Source organism: Pyrgilauda ruficollis, unplaced genomic scaffold (genome assembly GCF_017590135.1).
Source record: "Pyrgilauda ruficollis isolate IOZ18807 unplaced genomic scaffold, ASM1759013v1 scaffold88, whole genome shotgun sequence".
Lineage (NCBI taxonomy): Eukaryota > Metazoa > Chordata > Aves > Passeriformes > Passeridae > Pyrgilauda > Pyrgilauda ruficollis.
In genome coordinates, this window is record NW_024530821.1 from 1,476,931 (window position 1) to 1,492,487 (window position 15,557).

A 15,557-nucleotide genomic window follows, 5' to 3' on the forward strand; every position below is an offset into this window, starting at 1 on the left:
GCAAACAGACATTTTCTCAGCTGTGTTTGTGGTACCTCTTTCTTAGAATGCTTCAAGAAGAGCTGAACTCTAACCAGCACTGATTCTAACAGAGGACACGTTTTTTACAACATCCCTTTCTCTGAGGAACAATGGCTTGCAGAGGTAAAGAGCTTTTCCTCTGCATTAGGTTGCTGCACTGATGTAACTCTGTTCCCTGCATCTGTGCTGCATAAAGCATAAACCCACATCACGGATTTGTGCTGCAGCAGTGAGAAAGTGATTCCTTTCCAGTGTCTGGGTAACCCCAAGAAATGAGGCTTCTACTGCAACAGCCATGCAGGAGTAGCTGCATTTTTCTTTCAAAAAGCCAATTTTGATCTCTGAAGGACCAAAAGAACTCAAAGTCAAACCTGAAAAGATGAACTGCAGCTGCAGCAGTCCAAGCAGTGACAACCCCAAGATTATTTCAATAAAAAGGCAGGAAATTCTTTCAGGATATGATGGTCTGTTAGCACAGCAGCATGTTGCTGCACAGATCAATTCACAGGCACTTACCAAGAGAATTTTTTTTTTGGTTAATATTTGTTTAAAACAAGCCAACTATGCAAGATGTGATTTATATAACATGCCACCTGTCCAAATTATTGGTTTAATTTTTAAAGGAGTGAGAATACATACTTTAGTTCTCAGCTGGTTTAAAGAAAAAAAAAAAAAAAAAAGGCAGATACAACCTTAATTCCTTCTTTCAGTTCAGAAATGAAGCAGGATTTTTAAATCAGCCTTGCTGCAAAATCAGAATAGCAGCAAATGCATCATTGTGTGGTGTGCATTGACAGAAAAATCCCAGAGATAAAATCCTGCTTTGTGACTTATTCACAAAAGAGAGAAACCCTGGAATCACATGATTTTTAATTTTAAAGTGCTGGAGAATTTGAACAATAAGTGTTAGGTTATAATGCATCTGAAAAGGTGTTGCTATAAATGAAGGCACTGTGGGAAAATTTCCCCTGACAGCTAGGGAAGGGAATCAGCACAAAATAAGGTCCACAATCTGTCTGCCTTAACTCTCTGACTGTCACCTCCACTATTTATTTAATAATTTTTTTCCGCCTTAACAGCGCTGAGGTTTCTCTTTTACCTTCAAATTGCCCTAGAAACTTTAATCATTGCAGGGATTACAATAACAATTTCAAATTAATGCTATAATTCAGAGCATACAGGTTCACAGGAAACATTATCACTTCTCCTGAAATGAAAACTGCACAGCCTTAAGTGTAATGTTGTTATCATTTTTCTGTAACTAACTGCTGAAAATTTGACTTAAATTTACAAAGACATCGATCAAGTTAATTGTTTTGTTGCTTAGCAAGAGAGAAGGAGAACTCAATAGGGTTAGTGGAGCAGCAGCTACCTATGGTTAATAAAGATTTTGAAATCCTGGTTTGTTGAGACCCATGCAGCTTCAGAAATATGATTTCCCACAGCTCTCAGAGCTGCAGGAACAATAACTTGTTTCCAAAACTTCTGCAGATGAACAATGAAGTCTTGGTAATTAAGTCCAAAGGCAGGTAAGAGCAACACAAAAAAGCTCTGCAGGCTGAAGATTTTAAGTCTGTAACTCTTTTATTTACTCAGAACAAGGTTCATAAACACCAGAGGAGGTTTGGTTTTGGGTTGGTTTGTTTTTTTTTTCCTTTTTTATAAAAGAGGAAATCACATGTTTTAAAATATAAGCTTATTTTCCAAAGGGATCAAAGAGACAATCCCTAAATGGAGCATTATGGGTCACACATCTAGTTAGTTTTAAGGATTTGGTTCCTGCTGATACCAATATTTTACTTCTTATGGTAGTTTAGCAGTGTCAATAAAAGAAGTTTTTAGGGATTTGGCTTGGTTTTAATTTGGTATGGGGTTTTTTTTGATTGTTGGTTTGGATTTTGGAGGATTTTTTAGTACCCCTCTTTCAGGTTAGACAAATTCCTCTCCCACTCAGGCAGGAGCAAGGATGTCAGTGTCACTGTCTTGAAGTGAATTCACAGAAGTAAATTGAAGGGTTTAATTTGCCCTTTGTCAGCAAGTCCTTAGGGGTTTAGAGTTCTGCTCCCTGTGCCAGTGAAATTTAGGTTGCTTGAAGACAGATTTGACTGCATCTGTGAGAAAACACCTGAGCTTAAAAATCACTTTAATTAATCAATGTGAGGATGCTCCATAAATCTACATCTTGTCAGTCATGCAAAAGTGTCATGGAATGTGTCACAGAAAAGTGTCTGGATCACAGAATCATGGGATGGTTTGAGGAGGCCAATATCCCATCCATCCCTGCCCTCTGGCAGTGGGAGCCATTCCCTGTGTCCTGTCCCTCCATCCTTTGTCCCCAGTCCCTCTCCAGCTCTCCTGGAGCCCTTTAAACCCTGGAAGGGGCTCTGAGCTCTCCCTGGAGCCTTTTCCAGCTGAGCACCCCCAGCTCTCCCAGCCTGGCTCCAGCATTTGGAGCAGCTCCGTGGTCAGCTCTGGGCTCTCTCCAGCATCTCCAGGTCCTCCTGCTGTTGGCCCCAGGGCTGGGGTGGCCCTGCAGGTGGGGTCTCACCTGAGTGGGGCAGAGAAGCAGAATCCCCCTCCCCTGCTGCCCACACTGGGGGATAAGACCAAGTCAGAAGAAGGTAATTAGAAACGTGCCAAGTCACACCCCAGATTTGCACTGATCATCTTTACTGATGCAAAGAACAAATAAATTTACCGCCATATCAAAAAAAAAATAATATATATATATATAAAAAATTTAAAAAAATAGGTAACCAAAGCTGTAAAACTCATTGCTCTTCCAGTCAAGTTATTTCTCCAAGAGATTGTAGAAGAAAAGGAAACAGGAGGATGCTGCTTTATCGGCCTTGAAAACTGAAGAGGTACCTGACAAGCCAGAAGGAAAAGTCTGGAAACACCTGGGGGCTGGAGTCCTTCTGATTCCTGTCAGATGTCACATCAGCTGAGCTGCTACTGGCTTTTGGCCCACCAATACCTTCTTCATGGAAAATAATATTTAAATTACTAAAGCTGAAGGAAAAACTGGCTGGAAATAAGAACTGTATGAGCTGGATCTATTTTTCTGAAGAGAAATTATCTACCTGTCACAGACCCCTGCCTTAGGATGAGGAGCAAATCCTCTAGAGGCGTTCTTTTCTCCACACCAGCCTTTGAGAGTCCAAATAACCACTTTGAAAGGTGCCAATTTCTTTGGAGAGATGCAACAGCCCAAGAATAAATCTGATCCCCCGAGTGACCCATGCCAAGCCTCTAATCTTCATTGTCCTCTGTAGCCCCTTTGGCCACTTAGAGTGAATAATCCAAATATCTGGGGGAATCCCATATATTCAGGAGGACCATTTATCCATAATTTCCTTCTCCTGTTCCTAGTTTTCATCCTGTTTCTGGAATACACACTGATGGTGTAATTTTATATTACTTTCCCCTACCAGAAACTGGTAGCAAACAGATTTTTCTCTCTGTAATATAACCAAATAAATTAGCATCCAAAGAAATTTCTATGAAAGACTGCAAGCCTAGAGGCACAGGAAAATTTGTATTCCTGCAGAAGACAATTATTTGGCTTAAGAAGGATAAAGATTCTGCAGGGATTTGATACTAGCTTAAAATTTGCAGGGGTGTTATAGCTATAAATCAGGAGGAAAGTAAAAAGCCTCAGATGGTCCAATTTGCTGACAATTTTACCTCCACATTTATTTTAGAAAATACATCTAATGGCAAACAAGGTTTGTTACTGCTGGGCTTCTCAGTACTGCAGTAGCATCTAAAATACTGCTGGAAGCTTTCCAAGCTCAGCATAAGTTCCACTCTCACTCTGAAAATTGTGCATTTCCTGCCTTTCATGCACCTCAGAAGAGTGTGACATGAGGAAAAAAATCTCATCAATGGACCAAATATTGCTCTTCTGACCCGGAGCAATCCCTGGAATCTGGGTCCTCATCCAGGTTTTGGAAAAGCAATTAATTATTGCAGGTGCTTCAGGTGCTCAGCTAGAGACACCTTGAAGAAGGCTGAATTTCAGGACATGCTATGCGCTGAATATAATTAGTGGCTTTCAGAAACCTTGGCTTTCCTTGTGCTCCTTGACGAGGAAAGAATTTTAAATTCCTGTGGATGGATTTATTTTATCAGTGGTTTTTGGTTTTATTTATTTGCTGGACTGCTGTTGTTTGGGGTGGGTTTTTATGGGGACCAGGACTGAAATGTCATTCCTAAAAGACTGCATTATATGCTTTGTTTTAAGCATTTATTCTACTGAACAGTAATATTTACAACATCCAAACATAGAACATTTTGGTTACAATGAAAGCTGAAATGTCACTGATCACTTGAAAGGGGTTTGAGTGTGTTCCCTTTCCCTTTAAACCATTCATTTTACAGTCAAAACCAAAATATCTCTCGCACATCTGTGATGTGTTCCAGCAGGCTAGATCTATATAATTCACATCTTGACATCAGAATTATATTTCTCCCTTAGAATTAACTACTCAATCACCAAATAATGCAGTGCAACACAATATATCTGACATTTTTAGTACATATCCCTTTTATTTCAGATAAGCCTAATTGCACTCTGCTCTACCTTTTCAAGACACACAGCAGGATTTTATTTTCCTAAGCACAGTGCTCTGGAAGAAACCTGACCTGAGATCAGTAAAATCTTGCCAGAATTTCAAAAGGCCCACAACTGCCTGCATTCACCCCTGATACTAAGCTTACTTTTTTTGTACCATTTCAAAAATTTCAGCAGGAAAAAAAAAAAAAAATAGAAATCCACTTGGGAATTTATATTAAAAAAACATGGATTTGTTAGTCTAAAATGAACTTTTCAGACGGATTTCTATGCCCTTCTGCACAGGTAGATGAAGCCAATTGGTGTTTCCTTGTTGACTGTTGAAGTCACTCCCTCCTAGAAGGCACCTGTCTGGTCAGGCACGATTTCGTGATGCCCTCCTGGCTGTCTCAAATCACTTTTTTGTCTTGCACATGCCCTAACACTGCATCCATGAGGATCTGCTCCGTGATTTTCCCAGCATGGGTGGAACTCACTGGTCTGTAGTTCCCTGACTCTTCCTTTCCACCTTTTAAAATAATTTGAATGTCACCTCTGGTAGCTGCTTTTGACACTTTAGCCCTTGGTACACAGATTAGAGATGAGAAAAGAGCCCTCAGCCCTGCCTTGAAAGCCTCTGAGTCCTTTTCAGGTTATCTCAGGATTAACAACGACCCATATTCAGAAATCCATGATCCATGCCTTGAGAATCAACGCTGAAGTCTGCAAAAATGAATAAACTCCTGCTCTGAAAACCAGCAAAGGAAGTGTCTCTTCTTTTACAAGTATCTCCCTGACTTTTGGGTTGTGGGATGGTCTTTTTAGGAAAATTAATCCAAAAACATCAGAGGTGTATGTCCAAAAAGGAGACAGAGGAGTCCTTTTACTTTATTTGAATAAAGGGAGAGGCCATGGGGCATTCCCTGAGATCTCTCCAATTTTTGGAGGATGCAGCCTCCCTTTTTATCCCAATTTCCTGGCTGCATTTCCCTTCTTTCTTCCCCATTGGCTGAAGTCCTTGAGAGGTACAGACTTCCTGATACCAAAGACTTCCCTCTAATGTATAACCCTCCCTTTAAATTTTTTATTCTTACAGAATTTAGGGGTTTTCTTTTCCATTATTAAAATTATTATTACATTTAATTTTGTTTGGCCTTTTATTTGTGATTGGATAATTAAGCAAACATAACAGTATCTTCCATCTTTCAATGTCTAATTTAACTTATCAGCAAACCTAAAATTTATTTGTAAAAGCAAATATCTTCTTCCATTCATCAATCAGTGGAATCATTCCCATTGTTTCTTTTCTCTCCCAGTGCTAGTTTTATTTACCAGCAGACCCACAGCTTGTTTGTAAAGACAAATCTGCTATTCCTCTCAGTCTCCACCAATTATTGAGGGATCCTACATTTGGAAATCCTTGTGAAGTCTGGGAAGCTGAATCTGTGTCTCCCTCTATCAGCTCAACAGTAGTTGAGGATCTGGCTGCTACCCTGCAGTGTTGAGACCTGGGAATGTGGAAAAGGTCACCCCTCACCTCAGTCCTTCTCTGCTTTTTTTTTGTTTCATCCATTCTTACCTGTCTTTTTATCTGGATTTCCTTTTATTCCATTTCTACTGCAAGACTCAGCTGGCTGCAGTCAGGGAAAATCCTTAGGATGACACAGTCAAAGAGGTTTGACACTACAACCTTAAAGGCAGCGTCTGGGAAGGGCCGAGTGAGGCAGCACAGATCCTGGATGTCAGATAGCACTCACTAAGGGTAAACTTTGACATAATTTCAGTATGTTTTTTGTCTTTTAAAGCAAGCTTTGCCCTGCACTTCAGCCTGTGTTTCATATGATGACCAATCAGATCTATCTGTGCTTTCAAAGTTTCTATTTAATAAACTTTGTGACTTTCTCTTTTCATTTCACTCCAGCCCCGCCTTTATCACCATCTTTTAGACTCAAAAAAGCAGAGACAAAACTGTTGCTCAACACTGGAGAACGGCTGCCCTCTTTTCTCCTCATTTGTAGTCATATCTTAACTCCTACATTCATTAAGATAAGGATTTAAAATCATGCAGACCTAGTTGCACCTTCTTTCACAGTTAAGTGTCCAATGAATGATGAGCCCCTGAGAGTTTGGATCAAGTAGTTACTTATTTTTGTCACTAAACCCCATTGTTTAGGGTGTTCTTAATCTCGAATTGCATTTTGCATTAGCAATTATGACCCGAGGCCAAACTTTACAACAGCTATGCACCAACCTTGGCACCACTCCTGTATTTAGCACACAGATAAAATGGTCCCTTTTTTCCATGTTGTTGAAGACCCTTAAATTCTAGTGCTGTTTCTGGGATCTCCATATGCTAATTGCAATGAAAATTCATGCAGTGTTTAGATAGACAGACTAAGGTATCTCATTGCTGTTGCCTAAATCCCAACCCAAACATTCATTTTTAAAATTCCCTTTTTATTTTTTAAGTACCTTGCTAGTGCTTAGTGAATAATTTGATGAAAATGGAGGCTTTTATTCAATTACATTCATACAATTTGCCCAGTTTGTATCTTTTTCAAACCTCTGTATAATTGCCTACACTTTATTCCTTCCCTGCAGCTGTGTTCCTGAATGTATTTCATGGATTGTTGAAGTGCATTCCCAAAATGTCCTCTAAGGATGTTCAATCTTACTTAAGCAACGAATTAAATTTTTTTCACTGAGTCATGGTTATATTGGACAAGCAGGTATCTATTTGTCAAGATGTCTTGATTTCTTAACACTTTTGAGCTTTTGGGTCATCCATTTCATCAGCTGTTGACATCTGGACTATACTAAACCCCAGAAAAAGGAAATTACAGTGACATTCACATCTGCTTAGGCCTTGTTAATACTCTTGAGTACAGTCCTTCCTGCAAAGACTGCACTTCTGAGGAACTTATTTTTAAAGAATAATCGGTCCAAAAGCCCTCTCTACTGCTATGACTTTCAAGATACAATGCAGCACATTTTGTTGTCAGAGAATCACAGAATTGTGGAATAGTTTGGGGTGGAAGGGATTTTAAAGATCCAGTGCCACCCCTGCCATGTGCAGGGACACCTTCCACCATCCCAGGCTGCTCCAAGCCCTGTCCAACCTGCCTTGGATACTTCCAGGCATCCAGAGGCAGCCACAGATCCTCTGGGCATCCTGTGCCAGGGCCTCCCCACCCTCACAAGTAAAGAATTTTTTAAAAATTCTCATCTAAACCTGCTCTCTCTCAGTTTGAGGCCATTCCTCAGTGTCCTGTCACTCCAGGCTCTTGTCAACAGTGTCTCTCCATCTTTCCTGTGGGCTCCCTTCAGGCCCTGGAAGGCCACAGTGAGGTCACCCCAGAACCTTTCTCTTCTCCAAGCTGAACAATTCCAACCCTCCCAGCCTTTCCTCCCAGCAGAGCTGCTCCATCCCTCTGATCATCCTGGTGCCTCCTCTGGATTTGTTCCAGCATCTCCAGGTCCTTCCTGTGCTGGCTCTGCAGTGGGGTCTCACCTGAGGAGGCAGAGGGGCAGAATCCCCCCTTTCCTGCTGGGGGAGCAGCCCAGGGCACGGAGGGTTCTGGGCTGTGAGTGCCCATGGGCTGGGACACGTCCGGCCTCTCATCCTACTGTGGCATTTTTTGCTTCAACACACAGGAAAAAAATTACCAGTTGTGCCTTTTGGGTTTAATCCTGTTCAGATTTCTTAGCTATGAATTACAAACAGATTAAAGGCACTTCTACTTTTCCAAGGTTCCAATGCACCTAGGGACTTACCTATAGTAAAATCAGGGTGCCCCTGACGAAGGAAATGATTGGCATCTGACTCCATTGATTCAGAAGGCTTTATTAAAACTATACTATATTACATTAATACTATATTATATTAAAGAAATACTATACTACAAAGAATACTAAAGAATACTAAAGAAAACTCGTGACTGTCTCCCAACAGTCAGGACACAGCTTTTTCCAATTGGACAAGGAAACAAAACAATCTTTAGCAGAATCTAATGGACAAATCACTTCAGGCAAACAATCTTCCTAACACATTCCACATGTGAAAAAACAACAGGAGCAGCAAGTACAGATAAGAATTGTTTTCTCTTTCTTCTTTCTGTGCTTCTCCAGGAAAAAAAACCCAGAGAGAGAGAATTATCTCTCTGTTCAGAGAATGTGAATGCTGCACTTACCCAATCCAGTACCTGTATATTTGTTATTGGCTGCAGTTAAAACTGGCTGAGCTCAAATGAGTAGATAGAAGCCACAATAAATACATTTAGATATTTTATTTAAGAGAAGGTAAAGGAACAAGCATTTAAACATCCAGCAGCTCTTTTTTAGTCTGACCAGAGCAGTAAATTAAAACCCCAAACCCCAATCATGGAATGATTTTAAACACTTTTATATCAAAGCCTTTCTGTGTGATGTTTTGTTCTGAAGGCACTTATGTCTGTGACTTTCATAAATGTTCTTTTCCCCTTGGGACAACTGACTGATATCAGCCAGCAGAGATCCTCAAGGAAGCATTTATCCAGTGAGCTCTGCCTGTGACCTTCTTATCTCACATGGCTTCATGCATCTTCCTGCCACATCCAGCAGTTGAGGGCCATACATCATCCAATATTGCAGCCAGCCACCAGCAGCAGCTTTATATCAGATGGAGACACTGGGCCAATATCCAGGATATTTGCAATGCACCCTCAGTGCCAAGGGATTGTATCAGCGGGGGAATCAGAACATTGTTATTGTTTAAAACAACCTGTAAATATTAGGACAGCTTGTTCACCAGCAGCACTGTGCCCCCATTCCAGTGACAGGTTTTGATCTGTTATCTTTAGATCCCAGCTGGATTTGCAGAGCTGAGTGTTGACAGCATATTAACTTTGTTATGCTTTTCAAGTTAACTGCAGAAAGTCGAAAAGGAGAGTTTGGGGGGGTTAATACAACGTTCTTTGCATTGTTACACTCACATTTATTTTATTATCAGCCTTAAAGAAAGGTTATTTCAATGCACAGCAGTGCAGAGCAGGCTGGCAGACATCAGAGAGGATCACAGAAAACAGAAAACAAGTGTACTGGTGGGACAGAGGGGCTCAGAGGTGACTTGTGCAGATCTGAGTCAGGTTTGAGTATACACTAAAAACCTTTCATCCACTTTTCCAACCAACCAGGCTGCAAAAATATTTTCTTCTTCACTCAGCCTGGAAAGGATCTGATTTCTTCTGAAATGAGATGCTCAAGCACTTCCTCACACTCTCCTGAGGCAGTGGAAAAGACTCCTGTTCTCCACAGCAGTGGGACCCCAGTCAGATTATGTTCTGTGATGTGCTTGCAATGCTTTCTCTGAGTTTTAGCCACACCAAGGGGAACTGTGGAAATCCTACAGCTCTACTGACACTTTAGGCACTACTCCAGGTGAGTGTAAAAGAGCCAGAAGTGAAATCCAACCCACAAATCACATTTTCTTATCACAATCCTAACTTATTTTTTGACCACTAATGCAGAAAAAAAAAAAAAAAAAAAAGAACATATTTTTGCTGTCTGTGAGAATAACCATGAGTCTCTGAGTTCACATTATGCATCTTAATCATTCCAACAGCCAGTGTGATTTAAGAATGACCTGAAGAGCACAGTATTTGAAAATGATGTCCCTGGTAACAGAGATGTTCATCCATACCAGAACCTGACAAAATTTTATCTCCACCGCAGGGGAGAGTTTAACTTTTCATCCCTCCCACATGACATGACAGGACATTCTACTGAGTGTTCCTGAACTTCATTTCCTCTCTGCTGAGATCTCAGTGCTTTACCTTTTGCAGCTCAAGGGGAAGAAAAGCAAAGAGGACAACATTTACAGCCCCTCCTACTGAATGCAGAAAAAATTGTTGTTTTTGTCTGTGAAGCAGTATGTAGATTGATTCACAGGCTGTCCTGCTGAGGGTACCAGAGGAAGGGAACGCTCTCCTGTGACTACTGAAAGGAGCAGAAAGCCTTGAGAATTTACAGCAAAGACTACTCATTTGTGTAGACGCATCTACAGAAAAGCTCAGTGCCTGACCTAAGGTCATTGTCTGGGTTCTCAATATTTGATGGAAAAGGATTTTGCCACCTGTGGAAGTGCCATTGATCCCAGCCTTAGATATTGATTTCAAATAGGTGGGATGTTTTCTCATTGACTGCAGACACAAGAAGTTATACAAAAAGCTACAGAAATGCTATTTCAGTACCTGTATTTCAGTATCTATGCATCCCTGTGTAGATTACACACTGTCTGATGGGCTGGCAGGACAGTCCTACATGGTCTGTGAAGGTGGATTAAAAGAAAAGGATAAAAATCTTTTCACCCACTGAATGACTTCTGCTGGCTTTGAGTCAAGCCTTGAGCTTAAATAGAACTGTTTCCTTTTGGGGAAAAAAAATCCAATGTATCATCCAATCAGTAAAGGTGGCAGAACAGGCATAGAGGGAAAGAGCAGCAAGAAATTCTCAGCAATTCCTTTTGCCACACTTAAGACAGATGAATAGAACAAGCTGTGAAAAGAGAATCTCAGTATTCCTTCTGATTATATGATTTTTGAGCTGAGAATGGTCAAGCTTCGTGGGAGGTGTTTTCTTTCCATTTTTTTTTGAAAGCCCATTTGATTTGATTTTGTGTAGCTCTCCTATTTCTCTAGAAGATGCTTGTTTTTGTTGGTTGAAGTGCTTTGGCAGCAACTTCCTAAGGAAGAGAGAACAAAATTCACAGAAAACTGACTCAGCACTGCTCAGTACCTGGCAGGATGAGGAAAATGAAAAGGTGGGTTTGCAGTACCTGCATTTACCTTCATGTGTTTGTACCCACACTCCTGCTGAGAAATTATCACCTCAGGAATAGCTTCAGGCCACACTCATTGCTCCAAAGCCATCACTCATGCTGGCAGGAATGGGGAGTGATCCATGTCCAGAGTTTCCACACTTTCTGGGCTGTCACCTCTTTCTGTGGCATCTAAAAACTTCTTATTTCTCACTTGAAGAAGGAAGAGTAGATGGTGATGGACGAAAAACAAAAGGCAAAGAAGAGAAATGGTTTCAAACTTCTTCTGGAGCTGTTTTTCCCATTGTGAAGATGCATTGGAACAGATGGTTTCATTAAGAGCCTGATCCAAAGATGATGGAAGTCTAGAAGAACTTCCCTTGATTTTGATGAACTTTTCACTGGTCTGGAAGACTGGACCTCAACCAGAAGACACACAGTGTGGGTTTCCAGTATGATACAACTTTTTTCCTGAGAAGGGAAGAGATTTTCATGGATCTAGATGAGTCCCTATATCCCATAGCCCTAAAGTTATGGGTTAAATGTGTGCTGAAGTGAGGGAGCTTATAAATCTTTGTAAATAACTCCCCTGGAAGTGTGACTGTGGCCACAGCACTCATGGCATCTCTGAGCTGGAGGGCAGCTCTTCTCACTCACTGTTGTTTGAATAATTGGAAAATCCCTCACCCGTTGCTATTTCATGGCCACAGCCACAATCCTCCCCTGAGCTGCAGCCCGGGCTGTGGATGCCTCATTTCCATTTAATAGGATGAGAACCATGTGGCTGTGGATCATCTGCTGCTGTCTCTGCTGCCCTCACAGCAGCACGTTCGCTGTGTTCCATCGGCCACGGTTCAAACTGATGGCAGGGCTCACACCTCATTTCCACATGTGAAATTTTTCACATTGGGAACATTTCCCTTGCCAACCTCTTCTGTTCCAGAGGCCTGCTAATATTTTAATTTTTTTTTTTCCCCTTTGGCTGCATTTGAATGCCACACATTCTTTGTGTGCTAGAAACTTTACAGACAGACAAGGTACCATCATTCCCTGAAGTTTTATTAACAGCGCTTTTTCTGTCTGTCCAAGGTTTTCTGCCACATTAATTTCCACACGCTCTTGGCTGTGTGTGTGTGAGGACACCTAAAAATCTCTGCACAACCCTAAATGCACTCCAAGGGCGCAGTCCCATGGGGTTTTAACTCTGCTAAACTCTTAGCTTAGCTTAAGTTTAGCTTACGTTTAGCCAAACTACTGCAGCCACTCTCTCTCCTTCACCCCCAGCCTCATGCTCCTGCCTTCATCTTCCAAATGGCACTACCAGATTTGTTAGAAACATTGATATTTAAACATAGATAAACATAGATATTAAAACATAGAAATTTGTGCAATATCATGTAGGGACATAGCTCAGGGTGCTGATACAGTTAGAAATGAGGCAGATTTTCATCATCATCATCTAGATTTTGGCCAGTTCATTTTCCTGAGCCAGGTCATAAGGATATATCAGGATTAAGGATAAAAAGCTATAACACCCAAAGGAAGGCCACAAAAATGGTGAAGGGTCTAGAGGAGAAGCCATAGGAGGAGTGGCTGAAGGTTTGTTCAACCTCGAGAAGAGGAAACTGAGGGGAGACTCATCATGGTCTTCAACATCCTCATGAGGGGCAGCACCAATCTCTGCTCTCTGTGAACAATGACACAACTTAAATGGAACAAAAAAGGAGATTTAGGATGGATATTAGGAAAAGGTTCTTCCCCCAGAGGGTGGTTGGGCACTGAACAGGCTCCCCAGAGAGACAGAGCTCAGGAAATGCTTGGACAGGCACAGGGTGGGATTGTTGGGGTGTCCTGTGCAGGGCCAGGAGCTGGATTGCTGGTCCTTGTGGGTCCCTTCCAACCCAGGATATTCTTTTATATGACCCTATGATTGTTCTGTATTGATAAAACAAGCCAGGAAATGAGACCACTTGGAAAAGGATGGGATTGATGGCAGCAAACCAAATTTCCAGGGACCTAAAGTGCCCAGTGCCTCTCACCTGCAAACATGGGTGCATGCTTGTGCTTGTGGATGTTTATTTCTAACTACACAAATAAAAATCCATAGATCAAACATTCCTAGACTGTTATACATAAGACTGGGAATATTAAAAAAGCATACTAAATAATTTGAAAGATGCCATTGAGAGGCTTTTACAGGAGCTGCAAGGTGACAGATCTGTTACTAACCCTGACATCCCTGGAGGTGTGTTGGGTAAACACCTCCAGACATTAATTAATCAGTCAGTGACTAACAATGCCCAGCTCATCAGGAGCAAGGAGCTGCACCTGGCACAGATTCCCAGCTCCTTCCATCATCCCTGGGATGGAACAAGTAGGGCCAGCAGCTGTGTCTCCTGATGAGCTGTAAGGCCAAGGTCTGGGGCAAGAACAAAAAGGGATGGTGGGGGGCTGCAGCTCCTGCAGGGCTGGTGGCAGCCCAGGGCTGGGTTCTGTGGCTGTGAACTGCAAAAACACAAACTCACAGCTGGCCCAGTGGAAACTGGGATGCTGCTGCTGTAATCTGTTTTTGTGAAGTAGAAGAGACACTGCTCTTGCTGCCAGGTGGAGAAGATTCCTTCACCTCTGCACAGTGGGATACAAATCACCTCCTCCTGCCTACAGTGCCAGTGGTTCCCTCAAGAGGAAAGAAGCAGTGGGACCACCTGACCAGGTAGAACCTTTTCCTCATTCATTTGTGCTCTTCTTTGTTCTCTGTATTTGCTGGGGTTTCATTTTCCCCTTTCTCAAGTTTTCTACAACAGTAACATCCAACTCCTCTGGAAATAACCTCTGCTAATATTGTTTCATCCTTTATTATAAATTCATTGGTTGTGCTATTACTGCCTTTACAGAAGTTTTCATTCCCCTCCTGTGACCTAGAACTAAATGAACATTTTTTTTCTCTCTCTGCATTGGATGTTTTTTCCTTTTCTATCATTTATCCAACACCTATACATATATATCCTCCTCTATAGCAAAGATGTTCTTTTCTTTGCTTCTTCTTAGGTTATCAGTGGTTGTGAAGGTGAAAGCCAACTTCTATTCCCTGCTTCTGACAGACAGGAAGTTTTGCCTCATGGATTGGTAGTTTTTTATTCCAGCTTCAGAGTTATTTGGCAATTAATGTTTTATAACTGGTGTTGATTAACAGCTGGAGAACGGTAATCACTTGTAGAATAAACAAAAATGTCATTATTTTGTAATTATATATTGTACTACAGTTTGATTAAATACTGACCAAATACACAAATATGGGATAGGAAAAATAATTCTTGAAGGGTGAGTTTAAACTTTCTAAATAATTAATTTCTTTTGCTTCCTTCATTTAACTATGGAAAAAATCTAAGATCACTTAAGTCTTAATGTAGTCCTCTCAGTTAATTGCCTTTAAGTGGGTGGGATAAGTCAGAAGAAAGATGTGACTCTCACTGAAGAATTTGATTCACACAAATTCTGGGTTGTTGATTTTTTCTTTTAAGTTTTCTATGTGAGAGGATTTTGCTCTTCTTATTCCTCAGGGAATAAATGATAAGAGCAGACCAATGCCAGGGAGTGCTCCTCCAGCTTCTTGAACTCTTTGATGTCAAATGCAGCAGGGAATTTGGTTAAAGTGCTAATCCATGGCTGCCCAAGCTGTTTAATCACTGACATGTTCCATGGTGTTCTTTTATCATTACTGGTTGCCTAGGAGTGGTTTGGGAATGGGGCTGCTCTTGGGACATTGTGTGGAGAACGTGTGAACTTTCTTTCTGCCTTGTACAGTTTCTCCAAAGCTGCCTCAGCAGGCTTGGTGTTCCAAAATACAACCTTTCCTTAGATGCCTTATATCAAACCTCAAAAAGACTGCAGATTTTATTTTTTCCCCTCTCCTTTTAATTTGACACTAGAAAGACAGCCGTCAAGAATGAAAGCAAACACTTCACTCAACAGATGAATGTGTTCTTAATCTGAGTATCCTTGCCCTTTGAAAGTAGAAGGTAATAACATTTGGAAACCACCTGGATTTCCAGGAAGACTCCCCAATATCTGCCTGCTGGAAGCTGCATTAGAGCCCCTCTGAACTCCTCTGCAATGGCAAAAAGAGATTACACCAGAGTCAGTTTAGCTGTAGCCATGGTGTCATTGAGTAAGCCCAGAATCAGAAAA